Source organism: Mobula birostris, chromosome 20 (assembly GCF_030028105.1).
Source record: "Mobula birostris isolate sMobBir1 chromosome 20, sMobBir1.hap1, whole genome shotgun sequence".
In the NCBI taxonomy this organism is placed as follows: domain Eukaryota; kingdom Metazoa; phylum Chordata; class Chondrichthyes; order Myliobatiformes; family Myliobatidae; genus Mobula; species Mobula birostris.
This window is the reverse complement of record NC_092389.1, coordinates 52595809-52615117: the sequence shown is the minus strand read 5'-3', so window position 1 is coordinate 52615117 and position 19309 is coordinate 52595809. Positions and strand designations below refer to the sequence as shown.

At 42.4% G+C, this 19309-nt stretch overlaps 1 long non-coding RNA gene across 1 annotated transcript in view; it reads right to left on the bottom strand.

The window, feature by feature from the left end:
• LOC140212707 (uncharacterized) overlaps window positions 1-19025 on the bottom strand; it is a 286139-nt gene extending 267114 nt beyond the window's left edge. Inside the window, exon 1 of the long non-coding RNA XR_011889788.1 lies at window positions 18826-19025. This is a non-coding gene — a long non-coding RNA (uncharacterized lncRNA). The remainder of the gene's footprint in view (window positions 1-18825) is intronic.
• Between the last annotated feature and the right edge of the window lie 284 nt (window positions 19026-19309).

Sequence of the window (19309 nt, the reverse complement as noted above, 5' to 3'; positions counted from 1 at the left end):
CATCAGCTCTAATCGTCGTGGTTTCCACGCCATTGGGATCAGTCGGTTGATTTGTGAAGTATCGCGTGCTTCTTGGAGTGCAACACCAAGCACACGTTAAACAAACACACACACAGGTGTCTTCGCTCTGTGGGCCACTTCTTCAGAACGAAGACCATCATCCTCGACCTCGAGGGATAGCCACCACCATGACGACGACCAAGAAATTGGAAGAAGGCAAGGCAGTGGATGTTGTCTACCTGGACTTTAGCAAGGCATCTGACAAGGTCCCGCGTGAGAGGTTGGTCAAGAAGGTTCAGTTGCTCAGCATTTGAGAGGAGGTGGTAAATTGGATTAGACATCGGCTTTGTGGGAGAGACCATAGAGTGGTGGTAGAGGGTTGCCTCTTTAACTGAAGGCCTGTGACTGGTGGTGTGGCACTGGCATTCGGGCTGGGTCCGTTGTTAAGTGTCATTTGTGAGGGGTGATTGATAACTTCATGGCCCAAGGCAGAAGCAGTCAATTTTAGAAAAACCTAGCACATTTATTTTTCCTGCATGTACACACTTAGCCCAGCGGTCGTGGAGCATACGGATCCCTTCTTTGTAGAAGTCGGCGTCTTGGACCTCCAAAAGTGGTCCACAGCAGGGGTGATTGATAAGTTCGTGGTCTAAGGTAGAAGGAGATGAGTTATTAACTCCAAACTTTCTGCATTTTCACTCAAAGAGTTGACCTGCATGTGCATGTAACGAGAGCTGTATAATTCATCTCCTTCTACCTTAGGCCATGGACTTATCATTAACCCCTGATGTGGACCACCTGGAGGTCCAAGACACTCTCGTTACATGCACGTGCAGTTCAACTCTTTGAGTGATAATGCAGAAAGTTTGAAGTTAATAACTCACCCCTGCTGTGGACCACTTCTACAAAGAAGGGATCCGCGTGCTCCACGACCGCTGGACTAAGTGTGTAAATGTAGGAGGGGACTGTGCTGAAAAATAAACGTGCTAGGTTTTCTAAAATAGACTCCTTCCACCTTAGGCCACGAAGTTATCAATCACCCTTCATACATCAATGGTTAATAATGTGGTAAACGGGATCAGCAAATTTGCGGGTGATCCCAAGATTGCAGGGTGTAGTGGACAGCGAGGAAGGCTACCCAAGCTTGCAGGGGGATCTGGGCCCACAGGAATAACGGGCTGAGCAACAGCAGATGGAGTTTGATGGAAGCAAGTCTGTGAGGTGTCGCACTTTGGGAGGGCAAATGAGGGAAGGTGCGTGAGGGCACCGACGAATTAGCAGGACAGAGGAATGTGGGAATACAGGTCCACAATCCCTCGGTAGATCGGATCAGAAAGAAAGCTTCTGCACTTTGACCTTCACAGATCAAAGTATTGAGGACAGGATTTGGGATGCTGTACTGAAGTTGTGCAAGGCGTTGGTGAGGCCTAATTAGTCATAGTCATACTTTATTGATCCCGGGGGAAACTGGTTTTCGTTACAGTTGCTCCATAAATAATAAATAGTAATAAAACCATAAATAGTTAAATAGTAATATGTAAATTATGCCAGGAAATAAGTCCAGGACCAGCCTATTGGCTCAGGGTGTCTGACCCTCCAAGGGAGGAGTTTTAAAGTTTGATGGCCACAGGCAGGAATGACTTCCTATGACGCTCTGTGCTGCATCTCGGTGGAATGAGTCTCTGGCTGAATGTACTCCTGTGCCCACCCAGTACATTATGTAGTGGATGGGAGACATTGTCCAAGATGGCATGCAACTTGGACAGCATCCTCTTTTCAGACACCACCATCAGAGAGTCCAGTTCCATCCCCACAACATCACTGGCCTTACGAATGAGTTTGTTGATTCTGTTGGTGTCTGCCACCCTCAGCCTGCTGCCCCAGCACTCAACAGCAAACATGATCGCACTGGCCACCACAGACTCGTAGAACATCCTCAGCATCGTCTGGCAGACGATGAAGTATGGTGGGAACGATGGGGTAATTGAAGTATGGTGTGCAGTTCTGGGCACCGACCTACAAGGAAGGATGTGAACAAGAGTGAACGAGCGCAGAGAGAATTTACAAGGATGTTGCCGGGACTTGAGGACCCGAGTTATAGGGAAAGGTTGAATAGGTTAGCGCGATATTCCCACCCCGAGCGTAGGGGAAGATGAGGAGATTTGATAGAGGTGTACAAAGTTATGAGGGGTACAGATGGGGTGAACACAAACAGGCTTTTTCCACTGAGGTTGGGTGCGACTACAACCAGCGGACGTGGAGTTTTTTTAGATTAGATTAGATTATGAGGACACGCAGTCCTCTTTTATTGTCATTTAGTAATGCATGCATTAAGAAATGATACAATATTCCTCCGGTGTGATATCACAGAAATGCAAGACAGACCAAGACTGAAAAACTAACAAAAACCACATAATTATAACATATAGTTACAACAGTGCAACAATACCATAATTTGATGAAGAACAGACCATGGGCACAGTAAAAAAAAGTTCAAAGTCTCTCGAAATTCCCACATCTCACGCAGACGGGAGAAGGAAGAAAATTCTCCCTGCCATGCCTGACCACAATCCGACTCTGAGTCGTCTGAAAACTTCGAGCTCCGATCAGCCCTCCGACACTGAGTACCGAGCACCATCTCTGCTGAACGCTTCGACCCCAACCTCGGTCGCCAGCAGCAGGCAAAGCCGGGGATTTTGGGGCCTTCCCCCCGGAGATTCTCAATCGTTAAGGGTGAAAGGTGAAACATTTAAGGGGGAAACGGGGGAAGCTTCTTCGCTCGGAGTGCGGTGAGAGTGTGGAACGAGCTGCCAGCGGATGTGAGGGGATGGGAGGGGGTATGGAGGGCTTTGGTCCGGGTGCAGCCCGATGGGACCAGGCGGATTAATGGGCCAGCACGGACTAGATGGGCAGATGGGCCTGCTTCTTTGTTGCGGTGTTCTATGGCTCTCAGGCTGTATTTTGTGATCATCGTTGCGCAGCACTGTGCCACAAGGCGACAGGTTTCATGTCAAGATTTGTTTTCCAACATGTCTGCTTTCTTCACCTGCTGCTGCTGTGCCTACAGATGTGCAGGCTTCAACTTCCCCAATTGTCTTTTTAAACACCTCTAGCTCCCCATCTTTCCACTACTTTTCACTGACGTACCTCAGAAATCTCCTTCTTATGTAAAGTTTTTTTTCGTCTCTTGTACAAATGAAACACTCACATAAATCTTCTACATCGAATGCCGTTGCAGGAAAGCAGCATGTTGTCAGGGACCAACCACCCACCACCCAGGTCATGCTCTCTTCTCGCTGCTGACATTGGGTATGAGCTACAGGAGCCTCAGGTCCCACACCACCAGGTTCAGGAACAGTTATTACCCCTCAACCATCAGGAAGGAGGTACGGGAGCCTCAGGACCCACACCACCAGGTTCAGGAACAGTTATTACCCCTCAACCATCAGGAAGGAGGTACAGGAGCCTCAGGACCCACACCACCAGGTTCAGGAACAGTTATTACCCCTCAACCATCAGGAAGGATGTACAGGAGCCTCAGGACCCACACCACCAGGTTCAGGGACAGTCATTACCCCTCAACCATCAGGAAGGAGGTACAGGAGCCTCAGGACCCACACCACCAGGTTCAGGGACAGTTATTACCCCCTCAAACGTCAGACTCTTGAATCAGACAGTCATCCCAACACTGAACTGTTCCCACAACTTATGGACTCACTTTCAAGGACTCTTCATCCTACGTTCTCAATATTTATTGCCTATTTATTTATTTATTGCAATCATTTCTTCTTTCTCCTAATTTGCACAATTTTTTTTGACCTCTGCACCCCGGGTGGACTTTCATTGACTGTGTTGTGGTTATTATTCTATAAACGGACAGGGTATGCCCACAAGAACGTTCACCTCAGGGCTGTATAGGGAGACGTGCGTGTGCTTTGAGCAGAAGATTGCCTTTGCATTTTGAAATATTGGGTTCAGCGTCCACTTTCGGCCTGCTTCACGCCTGGGCGGCACTCGCACCCCAGCAATGCAAGCCAGTGCGGTTCTCTGAGACCTTGTGGAAGTGGAAAATTTGACATACGTCCATGATTAGCCTGTTAACCTGCATTTTACAACGGGGTGGTCGGGGGGGGGGGGGATTAAGAGCAAATTCTGCCCTCCCCCCCAAAAAATAACCAAAGTGTATCCACGAAATGGACAGCCCACTTAAGGCAGACCTTCCAATCTATATTGGCATGAAGGAAAGGGGTCGGGATGCTACGAGAGGGAGATTGCAAGGAGGGATGAGGGAGGCAACAAAGACCTTTGTCCTTTGTTGAAAAAACATTGGAAAGATATTTTTGATATTATTTCAACGGTTTTGAATATAGACTTACAACCTCATCCAATTACTGCTATTTTTGGGTTACCAATGACAGAATCAAATCATTTAACCTCTTCAGCTCGTCAGATGATTGCCTTTCTTACTCCAATGGCTAGAAGATCCATTTTGCTGAATTGGAAAGAGATTAACCCTCCTACCACATTTCATTGGTTTTCACAAACTATGTTGTGCTTAAATTTGGAAAAAAAAAATTAGAAGTGTTGTTTATGACCCCTCCATTAAATTCCAAAGGACTTGGCGGCCATTTATTCAGCATTTTCATATGATGTAATTTGACCATTTCCAAACTTATTTTATTTCTCTGTCATGTTGGTTGAGAGGAACGGAGTCGTCGAAACTAAGGTTTTCTTTTCTCTCTTGTTTTTTTACGATGTTTAAAAACAGCCCAGGTCTTTTTTTTTCAGTTTAGTTGATTAATTCTGTTTAGATTAGATTTTTTTGGGGGGGGGGGGTCCTTTACCATGTTTTTTTTAAGATATTTTTCTTTCTTTTATATTATTCACTTGCACCCTATATGATTGGGAGTTTTATCATTTAAGTGCTGTCTGGCATTTGCACCCTATATGATTGGGAGTTTTATCATTTAAGTGCTGTCTGGCATTTGCACCCTATATGATTGGGAGTTTTATCATTTAAGTGCTGTCTGGCATTTGCACCCTATATGATTGGGAGTTTTATCATTTAAGTGCTGTCTGGCATTTGCACCCTATATGATTGGGAGTTTTATCATTTAAGTGCTGTCTGGCATTTGCACCCTATATGATTGGGAGTTTTATCATTTAAGTGTTGTCTGGCATTTGCACCCTATATGATTGGGAGTTTTATCATTTAGGTGTTGTCTGGCATTTGCACCCTATATGATTGGGAGTTTTATCATTTAATTGTTGTCTGGCATTTGCACCCTATATGATTGGGAGTTTTATCATTTAGGTGTTGTCTGGCATTTGCACCCTATATGATTGGGAGTTTTATCATTGAAGTGCTGTCTGGCACTTGCACCCTATATGATTGGGAGTTTTATCATTTAGGTGTTGTCTGGCATTTGCACCCTATATGATTGGGAGTTTTATCATTGAAGTGTTGTCTGGCATTTGCACCCTATATGATTGGGAGTTTTATCATGGAAGTGTTGTCTGGCACTTGCACCCTATATGATTGGGAGTTTTATCATTGAAGTGTTGTCTGGCATTTGCACCCTATATGATTGGGAGTTTTATCATTGAAGTGTTGTCTGGCACTTGCACCCTATATGATTGGGAGTTTTATCATTGAAGTGTTGTCTGGCATTTGCACCCTATATGATTGGGAGTTTTATCATTGAAGTGTTGTCTGGCACTTGCACCCTATATGATTGGGAGTTTTATCATTGAAGTGTTGTCTGGCATTTGCACCCTATATGATTGGGAGTTTTATCATTTAAGTGCTGTCTGGCACTTGCACCCTATATGATTGGGAGTTTTATCATTTAAGTGTTGTCTGGCATTTGCACCCTATATGATTGGGAGTTTTATCATTGAAGTGTTGTCTGGCACTTGCACCCTATATGATTGGGAGTTTTATCATTTAAGTGTTGTCTGGCATTTGCACCCTATATGATTGGGAGTTTTATCATTGAAGTGCTGTCTGGCACTTGCACCCTATATGATTGGGAGTTTTATCATTGAAGTGTTGTCTGGCATTTGCACCCTATATGATTGGGAGTTTTATCATTGAAGTGCTGTCTGGCATTTGCACCCTATATGATTGGGAGTTTTATCATTGAAGTGTTGTCTGGCACTTGCACCCTATATGATTGGGAGTTTTATCATTGAAGTGTTGTCTGGCACTTGCACCCTATATGATTGGGAGTTTTAACATTTAAGTGTTGTCTGGCACTTGCACCCTATATGATTGGGAGTTTTATCATTGAAATGTTGTCTGGCATTTGCACCCTATATGATTGGGAGTTTTATCATGGAAGTGTTGTCTGGCACTTGCACCCTATATGATTGGGAGTTTTATCATTGAAGTGTTGTCTGGCATTTGCACCCTATATGATTGGGAGTTTTATCATTGAAGTGTTGTCTGGCACTTGCACCCTATATGATTGGGAGTTTTATCATTGAAGTGTTGTCTGGCATTTGCACCCTATATGATTGGGAGTTTTATCATTGAAGTGTTGTCTGGCACTTGCACCCTATATGATTGGGAGTTTTATCATTGAAGTGTTGTCTGGCATTTGCACCCTATATGATTGGGAGTTTTATCATTTAAGTGCTGTCTGGCACTTGCACCCTATATGATTGGGAGTTTTATCATTTAAGTGTTGTCTGGCATTTGCACCCTATATGATTGGGAGTTTTATCATTGAAGTGTTGTCTGGCACTTGCACCCTATATGATTGGGAGTTTTATCATTTAAGTGTTGTCTGGCATTTGCACCCTATATGATTGGGAGTTTTATCATTGAAGTGCTGTCTGGCACTTGCACCCTATATGATTGGGAGTTTTATCATTGAAGTGTTGTCTGGCATTTGCACCCTATATGATTGGGAGTTTTATCATTGAAGTGCTGTCTGGCATTTGCACCCTATATGATTGGGAGTTTTATCATTGAAGTGTTGTCTGGCACTTGCACCCTATATGATTGGGAGTTTTATCATTGAAGTGTTGTCTGGCACTTGCACCCTATATGATTGGGAGTTTTAACATTTAAGTGTTGTCTGGCACTTGCACCCTATATGATTGGGAGTTTTAACATTTAAGTGTTGTCTGGCATTTGCACCCTATATGATTGGGAGTTTTATCATTTAGGTGCTGTCTGGCACTTGCACCCTATATGATTGGGAGTTTTATCATTGAAGTGTTGTCTGGCACTTGCACCCTATATGATTGGGAGTTTTATCATTGAAGTGTTGTCTGGCATTTGCACCCTATATGATTGGGAGTTTTATCATTTAAGTGCTGTCTGGCACTTGCACCCTATATGATTGGGAGTTTTATCATTTAAGTGTTGTCTGGCATTTGCACCCTATATGATTGGGAGTTTTATCATTTAAGTGCTGTCTGGCACTTGCACCCTATATGATTGGGAGTTTTATCATTTAAGTGCTGTCTGGCACTTGCACCCTATATGATTGGGAGTTTTATCATTTAAGTGTTGTCTGGCATTTGCACCCTATATGATTGGGAGTTTTACCATTTAAGTGCTGTCTGGCATTTGCACCCTATATGATTGGGAGTTTTATCATTGAAGTGCTGTCTGGCATTTGCACCCTATATGATTGGGAGTTTTATCATTGAAGTGCTGTCTGGCATTTGCACCCTATATGATTGGGAGTTTTATCATTTAAGTGCTGTCTGGCACTTGCACCCTATATGATTGGGAGTTTTATCATTTAAGTGCTGTCTGGCATTTGCACCCTATATGATTGGGAGTTTTATCATTTAAGTGTTGTCTGGCATTTGCACCCTATATGACTGGGAGTTTTATCATTTAAGTGCTGTCTGGCATTTGCACCCTATATGATTGGGAGTTTTATCATTTAAGTGTTGTCTGGCATTTGCACCCTATATGACTGGGAGTTTTATCATTTAAGTGTTGTCTGGCATTTGCACCCTATATGATTGGGAGTTTTATCATTTAAGTGTTGTCTGGCACTTGCACCCTATATGATTGGGAGTTTTATCATTTAAGTGCTGTCTGGCATTTGCACCCTATATGATTGGGAGTTTTATCATTTAAGTGCTGTCTGGCATTTGCACCCTATATGATTGGGAGTTTTATCATTTAAGTGCTGTCTGGCATTTGCACCCTATATGATTGGGAGTTTTATCATTTAAGTGCTGTCTGGCATTTGCACCCTATATGATTGGGAGTTTTATCATTTAAGTGCTGTCTGGCATTTGCACCCTATATGATTGGGAGTTTTATCATTTAAGTGTTGTCTGGCATTTGCACCCTATATGATTGGGAGTTTTATCATTTAAGTGCTGTCTGGCATTTGCACCCTATATGATTGGGAGTTTTATCATTTAAGTGTTGTCTGGCATTTGCACCCTATATGATTGGGAGTTTTATCATTTAAGTGTTGTCTGGCACTTGCACCCTATACGATTGGGAGTTTTATCATTTAAGTGCTGTCTGGCACTTGCACCCTATATGATTGGGAGTTTTATCATTGAAGTGCTGTCTGGCACTTGCACCCTATATGATTGGGAGTTTTATCATTGAAGTGTTGTCTGGCACTTGCACCCTATATGATTGGGAGTTTTATTATTTAAGTGCTGTCTGGCATTTGCACCCTATATGATTGGGAGTTTTATCATTTAAGTGCTGTCTGGCATTTGCACCCTATATGATTGGGAGTTTTATCATTTAAGTGTTGTCTGGCATTTGCACCCTATATGATTGGGAGTTTTATCATTTAAGTGTTGTCTGGCATTTGCACCCTATATTATTGGGAGTTTTATCATTTAGGTGTTGTCTGGCATTTGCACCCTATATGATTGGGAGTTTTATCATTTAAGTGTTGTCTGGCATTTGCACCCTATATGATTGGGAGTTTTATCATTTAGGTGTTGTCTGGCATTTGCACCCTATATGATTGGGAGTTTTATCATTTAAGTGTTGTCTGGCATTTGCACCCTATATGATTGGGAGTTTTATCATTGAAGTGTTGTCTGGCACTTGCACCCTATATGATTGGGAGTTTTATCATTGAAGTGTTGTCTGGCACTTGCACCCTATATGATTGGGAGTTTTATCATTTAAGTGTTGTCTGGCATTTGCACCCTATATGATTGGGAGTTTTATCATTGAAGTGTTGTCTGGCACTTGCACCCTGTATGATTGGGAGTTTTATCATTGAAGTGTTGTCTGGCATTTGCACCCTATATGATTGGGAGTTTTATCATTGAAGTGTTGTCTGGCACTTGCACCCTATATGATTGGGAGTTTTATCATTGAAGTGTTGTCTGGCATTTGCACCCTATATGATTGGGAGTTTTATCATTTAAGTGCTGTCTGGCACTTGCACCCTATATGATTGGGAGTTTTATCATTTAAGTGTTGTCTGGCATTTGCACCCTATATGATTGGGAGTTTTATCATTGAAGTGTTGTCTGGCACTTGCACCCTATATGATTGGGAGTTTTATCATTTAAGTGTTGTCTGGCACTTGCACCCTATATGATTGGGAGTTTTATCATTGAAGTGCTGTCTGGCATTTGCACCCTATATGATTGGGAGTTTTATCATTGAAGTGTTGTCTGGCATTTGCACCCTATATGATTGGGAGTTTTATCATTTAAGTGTTGTCTGGCATTTGCACCCTATATGATTGGGAGTTTTATCATTGAAGTGCTGTCTGGCATTTGCACCCTATATGATTGGGAGTTTTATCATTGAAGTGTTGTCTGGCATTTGCACCCTATATGATTGGGAGTTTTAACATTTAAGTGTTGTCTGGCACTTGCACCCTATATGATTGGGAGTTTTATCATTTAAGTGTTGTCTGGCATTTGCACCCTATATGATTGGGAGTTTTATCATTGAAGTGCTGTCTGGCATTTGCACCCTATATGATTGGGAGTTTTATCATTGAAGTGTTGTCTGGCACTTGCACCCTATATGATTGGGAGTTTTATCATTGAAGTGTTGTCTGGCACTTGCACCCTATATGATTGGGAGTTTTAACATTTAAGTGTTGTCTGGCACTTGCACCCTATATGATTGGGAGTTTTAACATTTAAGTGTTGTCTGGCATTTGCACCCTATATGATTGGGAGTTTTATCATTTAGGTGCTGTCTGGCACTTGCACCCTATATGATTGGGAGTTTTATCATTGAAGTGTTGTCTGGCACTTGCACCCTATATGATTGGGAGTTTTATCATTGAAGTGTTGTCTGGCATTTGCACCCTATATGATTGGGAGTTTTATCATTTAAGTGCTGTCTGGCACTTGCACCCTATATGATTGGGAGTTTTATCATTTAAGTGTTGTCTGGCATTTGCACCCTATATGATTGGGAGTTTTATCATTTAAGTGCTGTCTGGCACTTGCACCCTATATGATTGGGAGTTTTATCATTTAAGTGCTGTCTGGCACTTGCACCCTATATGATTGGGAGTTTTATCATTTAAGTGTTGTCTGGCATTTGCACCCTATATGATTGGGAGTTTTACCATTTAAGTGCTGTCTGGCATTTGCACCCTATATGATTGGGAGTTTTATCATTGAAGTGCTGTCTGGCATTTGCACCCTATATGATTGGGAGTTTTATCATTGAAGTGCTGTCTGGCATTTGCACCCTATATGATTGGGAGTTTTATCATTTAAGTGCTGTCTGGCACTTGCACCCTATATGATTGGGAGTTTTATCATTTAAGTGCTGTCTGGCATTTGCACCCTATATGATTGGGAGTTTTATCATTTAAGTGTTGTCTGGCATTTGCACCCTATATGACTGGGAGTTTTATCATTTAAGTGCTGTCTGGCATTTGCACCCTATATGATTGGGAGTTTTATCATTTAAGTGTTGTCTGGCATTTGCACCCTATATGACTGGGAGTTTTATCATTTAAGTGTTGTCTGGCATTTGCACCCTATATGATTGGGAGTTTTATCATTTAAGTGTTGTCTGGCACTTGCACCCTATATGATTGGGAGTTTTATCATTTAAGTGCTGTCTGGCATTTGCACCCTATATGATTGGGAGTTTTATCATTTAAGTGCTGTCTGGCATTTGCACCCTATATGATTGGGAGTTTTATCATTTAAGTGCTGTCTGGCATTTGCACCCTATATGATTGGGAGTTTTATCATTTAAGTGCTGTCTGGCATTTGCACCCTATATGATTGGGAGTTTTATCATTTAAGTGCTGTCTGGCATTTGCACCCTATATGATTGGGAGTTTTATCATTTAAGTGTTGTCTGGCATTTGCACCCTATATGATTGGGAGTTTTATCATTTAAGTGCTGTCTGGCATTTGCACCCTATATGATTGGGAGTTTTATCATTTAAGTGTTGTCTGGCATTTGCACCCTATATGATTGGGAGTTTTATCATTTAAGTGTTGTCTGGCACTTGCACCCTATACGATTGGGAGTTTTATCATTTAAGTGCTGTCTGGCACTTGCACCCTATATGATTGGGAGTTTTATCATTGAAGTGCTGTCTGGCACTTGCACCCTATATGATTGGGAGTTTTATCATTGAAGTGTTGTCTGGCACTTGCACCCTATATGATTGGGAGTTTTATTATTTAAGTGCTGTCTGGCATTTGCACCCTATATGATTGGGAGTTTTATCATTTAAGTGCTGTCTGGCATTTGCACCCTATATGATTGGGAGTTTTATCATTTAAGTGTTGTCTGGCATTTGCACCCTATATGATTGGGAGTTTTATCATTTAAGTGTTGTCTGGCATTTGCACCCTATATTATTGGGAGTTTTATCATTTAGGTGTTGTCTGGCATTTGCACCCTATATGATTGGGAGTTTTATCATTTAAGTGTTGTCTGGCATTTGCACCCTATATGATTGGGAGTTTTATCATTTAGGTGTTGTCTGGCATTTGCACCCTATATGATTGGGAGTTTTATCATTTAAGTGTTGTCTGGCATTTGCACCCTATATGATTGGGAGTTTTATCATTGAAGTGTTGTCTGGCACTTGCACCCTATATGATTGGGAGTTTTATCATTGAAGTGTTGTCTGGCACTTGCACCCTATATGATTGGGAGTTTTATCATTTAAGTGTTGTCTGGCATTTGCACCCTATATGATTGGGAGTTTTATCATTGAAGTGTTGTCTGGCACTTGCACCCTGTATGATTGGGAGTTTTATCATTGAAGTGTTGTCTGGCATTTGCACCCTATATGATTGGGAGTTTTATCATTGAAGTGTTGTCTGGCACTTGCACCCTATATGATTGGGAGTTTTATCATTGAAGTGTTGTCTGGCATTTGCACCCTATATGATTGGGAGTTTTATCATTTAAGTGCTGTCTGGCACTTGCACCCTATATGATTGGGAGTTTTATCATTTAAGTGTTGTCTGGCATTTGCACCCTATATGATTGGGAGTTTTATCATTGAAGTGTTGTCTGGCACTTGCACCCTATATGATTGGGAGTTTTATCATTTAAGTGTTGTCTGGCACTTGCACCCTATATGATTGGGAGTTTTATCATTGAAGTGCTGTCTGGCATTTGCACCCTATATGATTGGGAGTTTTATCATTGAAGTGTTGTCTGGCATTTGCACCCTATATGATTGGGAGTTTTATCATTTAAGTGTTGTCTGGCATTTGCACCCTATATGATTGGGAGTTTTATCATTGAAGTGCTGTCTGGCATTTGCACCCTATATGATTGGGAGTTTTATCATTGAAGTGTTGTCTGGCATTTGCACCCTATATGATTGGGAGTTTTAACATTTAAGTGTTGTCTGGCACTTGCACCCTATATGATTGGGAGTTTTATCATTTAAGTGTTGTCTGGCATTTGCACCCTATATGATTGGGAGTTTTATCATTTAAGTGCTGTCTGGCACTTGCACCCTATATGATTGGGAGTTTTATCATTTAAGTGCTGTCTGGCACTTGCACCCTATATGATTGGGAGTTTTATCATTTAAGTGTTGTCTGGCATTTGCACCCTATATGATTGGGAGTTTTACCATTTAAGTGTTGTCTGGCACTTGCACCCTATATGATTGGGAGTTTTATCATTGAAGTGCTGTCTGGCATTTGCACCCTATATGATTGGGAGTTTTATCATTGAAGTGCTGTCTGGCATTTGCACCCTATATGATTGGGAGTTTTATCATTGAAGTGCTGTCTGGCATTTGCACCCTATATGATTGGGAGTTTTATCATTGAAGTGCTGTCTGGCATTTGCACCCTATATGATTGGGAGTTTTATCATTGAAGTGTTGTCTGGCATTTGCACCCTATATGATTGGGAGTTTTATCATTGAAGTGCTGTCTGGCACTTGCACCCTATATGATTGGGAGTTTTATCATTTAAGTGCTGTCTGGCACTTGCACCCTATATGATTGGGAGTTTTATCATTTAAGTGCTGTCTGGCATTTGCACCCTATATGATTGGGAGTTTTATCATTTAAGTGTTGTCTGGCATTTGCACCCTATATGACTGGGAGTTTTATCATTTAAGTGTTGTCTGGCATTTGCACCCTATATGATTGGGAGTTTTATCATTTAAGTGTTGTCTGGCACTTGCACCCTATATGATTGGGAGTTTTATCATTTAAGTGCTGTCTGGCACTTGCACCCTACATGATTGGGAGTTTTATCATTTAAGTGCTGTCTGGCATTTGCACCCTATATGATTGGGAGTTTTATCATTTAAGTGCTGTCTGGCATTTGCACCCTATATGATTGGGAGTTTTATCATTTAAGTGCTGTCTGGCATTTGCACCCTATATGATTGGGAGTTTTATCATTTAAGTGCTGTCTGGCATTTGCACCCTATATGATTGGGAGTTTTATCATTTAAGTGTTGTTTGGCATTTGCACCCTATATGATTGGGAGTTTTATCATTTAAGTGCTGTCTGGCATTTGCACCCTATATGATTGGGAGTTTTATCATTTAAGTGTTGTCTGGCATTTGCACCCTATATGATTGGGAGTTTTATCATTTAAGTGTTGTCTGGCACTTGCACCCTATATGATTGGGAGTTTTATCATTGAAGTGCTGTCTGGCATTTGCACCCTATATGATTCGGAGTTTTATCATTTAAGTGCTGTCTGGCATTTGCACCCTATATGATTGGGAGTTTTATCATTGAAGTGCTGTCTGGCATTTGCACCCTATATGATTGGGAGTTTTATCATTGAAGTGCTGTCTGGCATTTGCACCCTATATGATTGGGAGTTTTATCATTGAAGTGCTGTCTGGCATTTGCACCCTATATGATTGGGAGTTTTATCATTGAAGTGCTGTCTGGTATTTGCACCCTATATGATTGGGAGTTTTATCATTGAAGTGCTGTCTGGCACTTGCACCCTATATGATTGGGAGTTTTATCATTTAAGTGCTGTCTGGCATTTGCACCCTATATGATTGGGAGTTTTATCATTTAAGTGCTGTCTGGCATTTGCACCCTATATGATTGGGAGTTTTATCATTTAAGTGTTGTCTGGCATTTGCACCCTATATGATTGGGAGTTTTATCATTTAAGTGTTGTCTGGCATTTGCACCCTATATGATTGGGAGTTTTATCATTTAGGTGTTGTCTGGCACTTGCACCCTATATGATTGGGAGTTTTATCATTTAAGTGTTGTCTGGCATTTGCACCCTATATGATTGGGAGTTTTATCATTTAAGTGCTGTCTGGCACTTGCACCCTATATGATTGGGAGTTTTATCATTTAAGTGTTGTCTGGCACTTGCACCCTATATGATTGGGAGTTTTATCATTTAAGTGTTGTCTGGCATTTGCACCCTATATGATTGGGAGTTTTATCATTTAAGTGCTGTCTGGCATTTCCACCCTATATGATTGGGAGTTTTATCATTTAAGTGCTGTCTGGCATTTGCACCCTATATGATTGGGAGTTTTATCATTTAAGTGTTGTCTGGCATTTGCACCCTATATGATTGGGAGTTTTATCATTTAAGTGTTGTCTGGCATTTGCACCCTATATGATTGGGAGTTTTATCATTTAAGTGTTGTCTGGCATTTGCACCCTATATGATTGGGAGTTTTATCATTTAAGTGTTGTCTGGCACTTGCACCCTATATGATTGGGAGTTTTATCATTGAAGTGCTGTCTGGCATTTGCACCCTATATGATTCGGAGTTTTATCATTTAAGTGCTGTCTGGCATTTGCACCCTATATGATTGGGAGTTTTATCATTGAAGTGCTGTCTGGCATTTGCACCCTATATGATTGGGAGTTTTATCATTGAAGTGCTGTCTGGCATTTGCACCCTATATGATTGGGAGTTTTATCATTGAAGTGCTGTCTGGCATTTGCACCCTATATGATTGGGAGTTTTATCATTGAAGTGTTGTCTGGCATTTGCACCCTATATGATTGGGAGTTTTATCATTTAAGTGTTGTCTGGCACTTGCACCCTATATGATTGGTAGTTTTATCACTTAAGTGCTGTCTGGCATTTGCACCCTATATGATTGGGAGTTTTATCATTTAAGTGCTGTCTGGCATTTGCACCCTATATGACTGGGAGTTTTATCATTGAAGTGTTGTCTGGCATTTGCACCCTATATGATTGGGAGTTTTATCATTGAAGTGTTGTCTGGCACTTGCACCCTATATGATTGGGAGTTTTATCATTGAAGTGCTGTCTGGCATTTGCACCCTATATGATTGGGAGTTTTATCATTGAAGTGCTGTCTGGCACTTGCACCCTATATGATTGGGAGTTTTATCATTGAAGTGTTGTCTGGCACTTGTACCCTATATGATTGGGAGTTTTATCATTGAAGTGCTGTCTGGCATTTGCACCCTATATGATTGGGAGTTTTATCATTGAAGTGCTGTCTGGCACTTGCACCCTATATGATTGGGAGTTTTATCATTTAAGTGCTGTCTGGCATTTGCACCCTATATGATTGGGAGTTTTATCATTGAAGTGTTGTCTGGCATTTGCACCCTATATGATTGGGAGTTTTATCATTGAAGTGCTGTCTGGCATTTGCACCCTATATGATTGGGAGTTTTATCATTGAAGTGTTGTCTGGCATTTGCACCCTATATGATTGGGAGTTTTATCATTGAAGTGCTGTCTGGCACTTGCACCCTATATGATTGGGAGTTTTATCATTTAAGTGCTGTCTGGCATTTGCACCCTATATGATTGGGAGTTTTATCATTTAGGTGCTGTCTGGCATTTGCACCCTATATGATTGGGAGTTTTATCATTGAAGTGTTGTCTGGCACTTGCACCCTATATGATTGGGAGTTTTATCATTTAAGTGCTGTCTGGCATTTGCACCCTATATGATTGGGAGTTTTATCATTTAAGTGTTGTCTGGCATTTGCACCCTATATGATTGGGAGTTTTATCATTGAAGTGCTGTCTGGCACTTGCACCCTATACGATTGGGAGTTTTATCATTTAAGTGTTGTCTGGCACTTGCACCCTATATGATTGGGAGTTTTACCATTTAAGTGTTGTCTGGCATTTGCACCCTATATGATTGGGAGTTTTATCATTGAAGTGCTGTCTGGCACTTGCACCCTATACGATTGGGAGTTTTATCATTTAAGTGTTGTCTGGCATTTGCACCCTATATGATTGGGAGTTTTATCATTGAAGTGCTGTCTGGCACTTGCACCCTATATGATTGGGAGTTTTATCATTGAAGTGTTGTCTGGCACTTGCACCCTATATGATTGGGAGTTTTATCATTTAAGTGCTGTCTGGCATTTGCACCCTATATGATTGGGAGTTTTATCATTTAAGTGTTGTCTGGCATTTGCACCCTATATGATTGGGAGTTTTATCATTGAAGTGCTGTCTGGCACTTGCACCCTATACGATTGGGAGTTTTATCATTTAAGTGCTGTCTGGCATTTGCACCCTATATGATTGGGAGTTTTATCATTTAAGTGTTGTCTGGCATTTGCACCCTATATGATTGGGAGTTTTATCATTTAAGTGCTGTCTGGCACTTGCACCCTATATGATTGGGAGTTTTATCATTGAAGTGTTATCTGGCTTTATAATCACTCATGTTAATTATAACAATGTATTCCCAATAACTTTGTACTACTACCACGATAGGTTTATATTTTTATGGAACTAATAAAAAGATTTGTAAAAGAGGGAGGCAACAAAGGAACCGAGAGGCACCGGCAGCAAATGGCTCACCTCGAATCGCCCTTTCAGCACCCTGGCTGGATCCCGGCCTCCCCAAACCCCACGACCCCGGCTCGGACTTACCCCGGCCTCCCTCCTCCTCCGGCCCGGACTCACTCACCCCACCGCCGGGCTACACGCCGGCGGAACAAAAAAGCGGAACCAATCCCCCGGCACTCGTGGTCAGCGCGGGCCGCCGCGGCTGGCGTGCCGGTTGCCGTGGAGACGGGGCGGGCGGCCCGGCCCGGCCCTGCCCCCTTCCCGCTCCCCCCGGCGCGCATGCGCCGTCCGCTGGAGAAATGGCACGGCGCCTCTTCTCAACCTGAGGAGGGGCGTCGTTCGGCCCATCCAGCCCGTACTGGCTCCCACCACAGTAATTCCGCCCTCAACTCCCCTGACAGAATCTGACACAATAATTATTATCATAAACAATAATTTATAAATAATAATTATTACTATAAATAATAGTTTATAAATAATGTATAAGTAATAATTGTTATTATTATAAATAATAATTTACAGAGCACCTTCCATACTGGACACTGGGATCAGGTGCAAACCGGAAAACAAAATAATTCACAAACAACAGGAATTCTGCAGATGCTGGAAATTCAAGCAACACACATCAAAGTTGCTGGTGAACGCAGCAGGCCAGGCAGCATCTGTGGAGAAGAGGTGCAGTCGACGTTTCAGGCCGAGACCCTTCGTCAGGACTAACGTCCTTCAGTTAGTCCTGATGAAGGGTCTCGGCCTGAAACGTCGACTGTACCTCTCCTGGAGATGCTGCCTGGCCTGCTGCGTTCGCCAGCAACTTTGATGTGTGTTGCTATAAATAATAATTGGTATTATTATAAATAATAATTTATAGAGCACTTTCCATTCTGGACACTGGGATCAGGTGCAAACCGGAAAACAAAACGAGACATTAAAATAAGAAGGCAAAAAAAAAAGAATGTTGGTTAAAAGCGAGGTTAAGTTTTTTTTTAAAAAAATGGTTTCTGAGTCGGCGTTTAAAATTGTCAACCCAGTCTGCAACCCCTTGTAGTTTTAGGTCTCGAGTTGCTGGCTCAGGAAAGCTGGCCTGCCGATTATCTCTTGAGGGAAATTGTGCACATTTATAAGAGGCCGAGAGCTGGAGCAGGGTTACCAGGCGGAAGCCGCTCAGCGACTGGTCCCGGACCAGTAAGAGCTCTCAAAGCACGTGGGGGAACTTTAATTCTGAAAGACGCAGGAAGAGCAGTTGGGAGGCCCCAAAGTGATGTGCTCCCTGAATCGTCCTGGTTTTGGTTAAAAGTCTAGCCGCGGGCACTCCGAGAGAGTTGAAGTTTTGCTTTGGAAGGCCGGTAAAAAAAAAAGCGGGAGGGCAGGGTACTGCAGTGATCTAGTCCAGTCGATGGAAAGGCGTGAATCGGTGAATTAATTAGAAGAGCAAGATACAGGCTGGTGGGCTCACTGACTTCGTGCTAGTGGGATCAGTTGCCAACGTTCTCGGTGCTTGCCAGGGACTCTCTACCCTCTGTGTTCACCTAAAGCCCGAGACTGGGCCCGGTTCTTCGCAGCCTTCGACGCACCTCGCCCACCCCTCTCCATACGCCTTACCTTCAGCCTCAGCCGTCCGCTTATAAACACCGCAGCAGTGGGCAAAGTGAGAGAGAGAGAGACAGCACAGGAACAGGCTCTTGGCCCTCACAGTCCTTTTGTAAACCTCCATTCGGCCCCCCCTGGCCCTTCTCCCCGCCAAGGGTAAAAAATACTCAGCCCGTCCAAGGGCCCCGCATAGTACAAACATAGCAACCCAGTTAACGGCCCCGCCGAATCTCCTCCCGCCTCTTGTGCAATCATTTCCTTCCGGAGAGTGTCGCAACCAAGAAGCTTTTGCCCATTTGCTGTTGCCTAATTCGTGGTACAGCTGTGACTGAATATAAATTTGGATTTATATCGTGCTTTCATCAAAAAAGGAATACAGGCACGTAAAATTCTTCCAGCAAACAACAATGGCTTCCGACAAGATGGAGGGATGCTCAGCCACAGCAGCTTCTACAAAGGTGTTATTGTCCTTGTTTTTTTAAAAACACATTTTTAC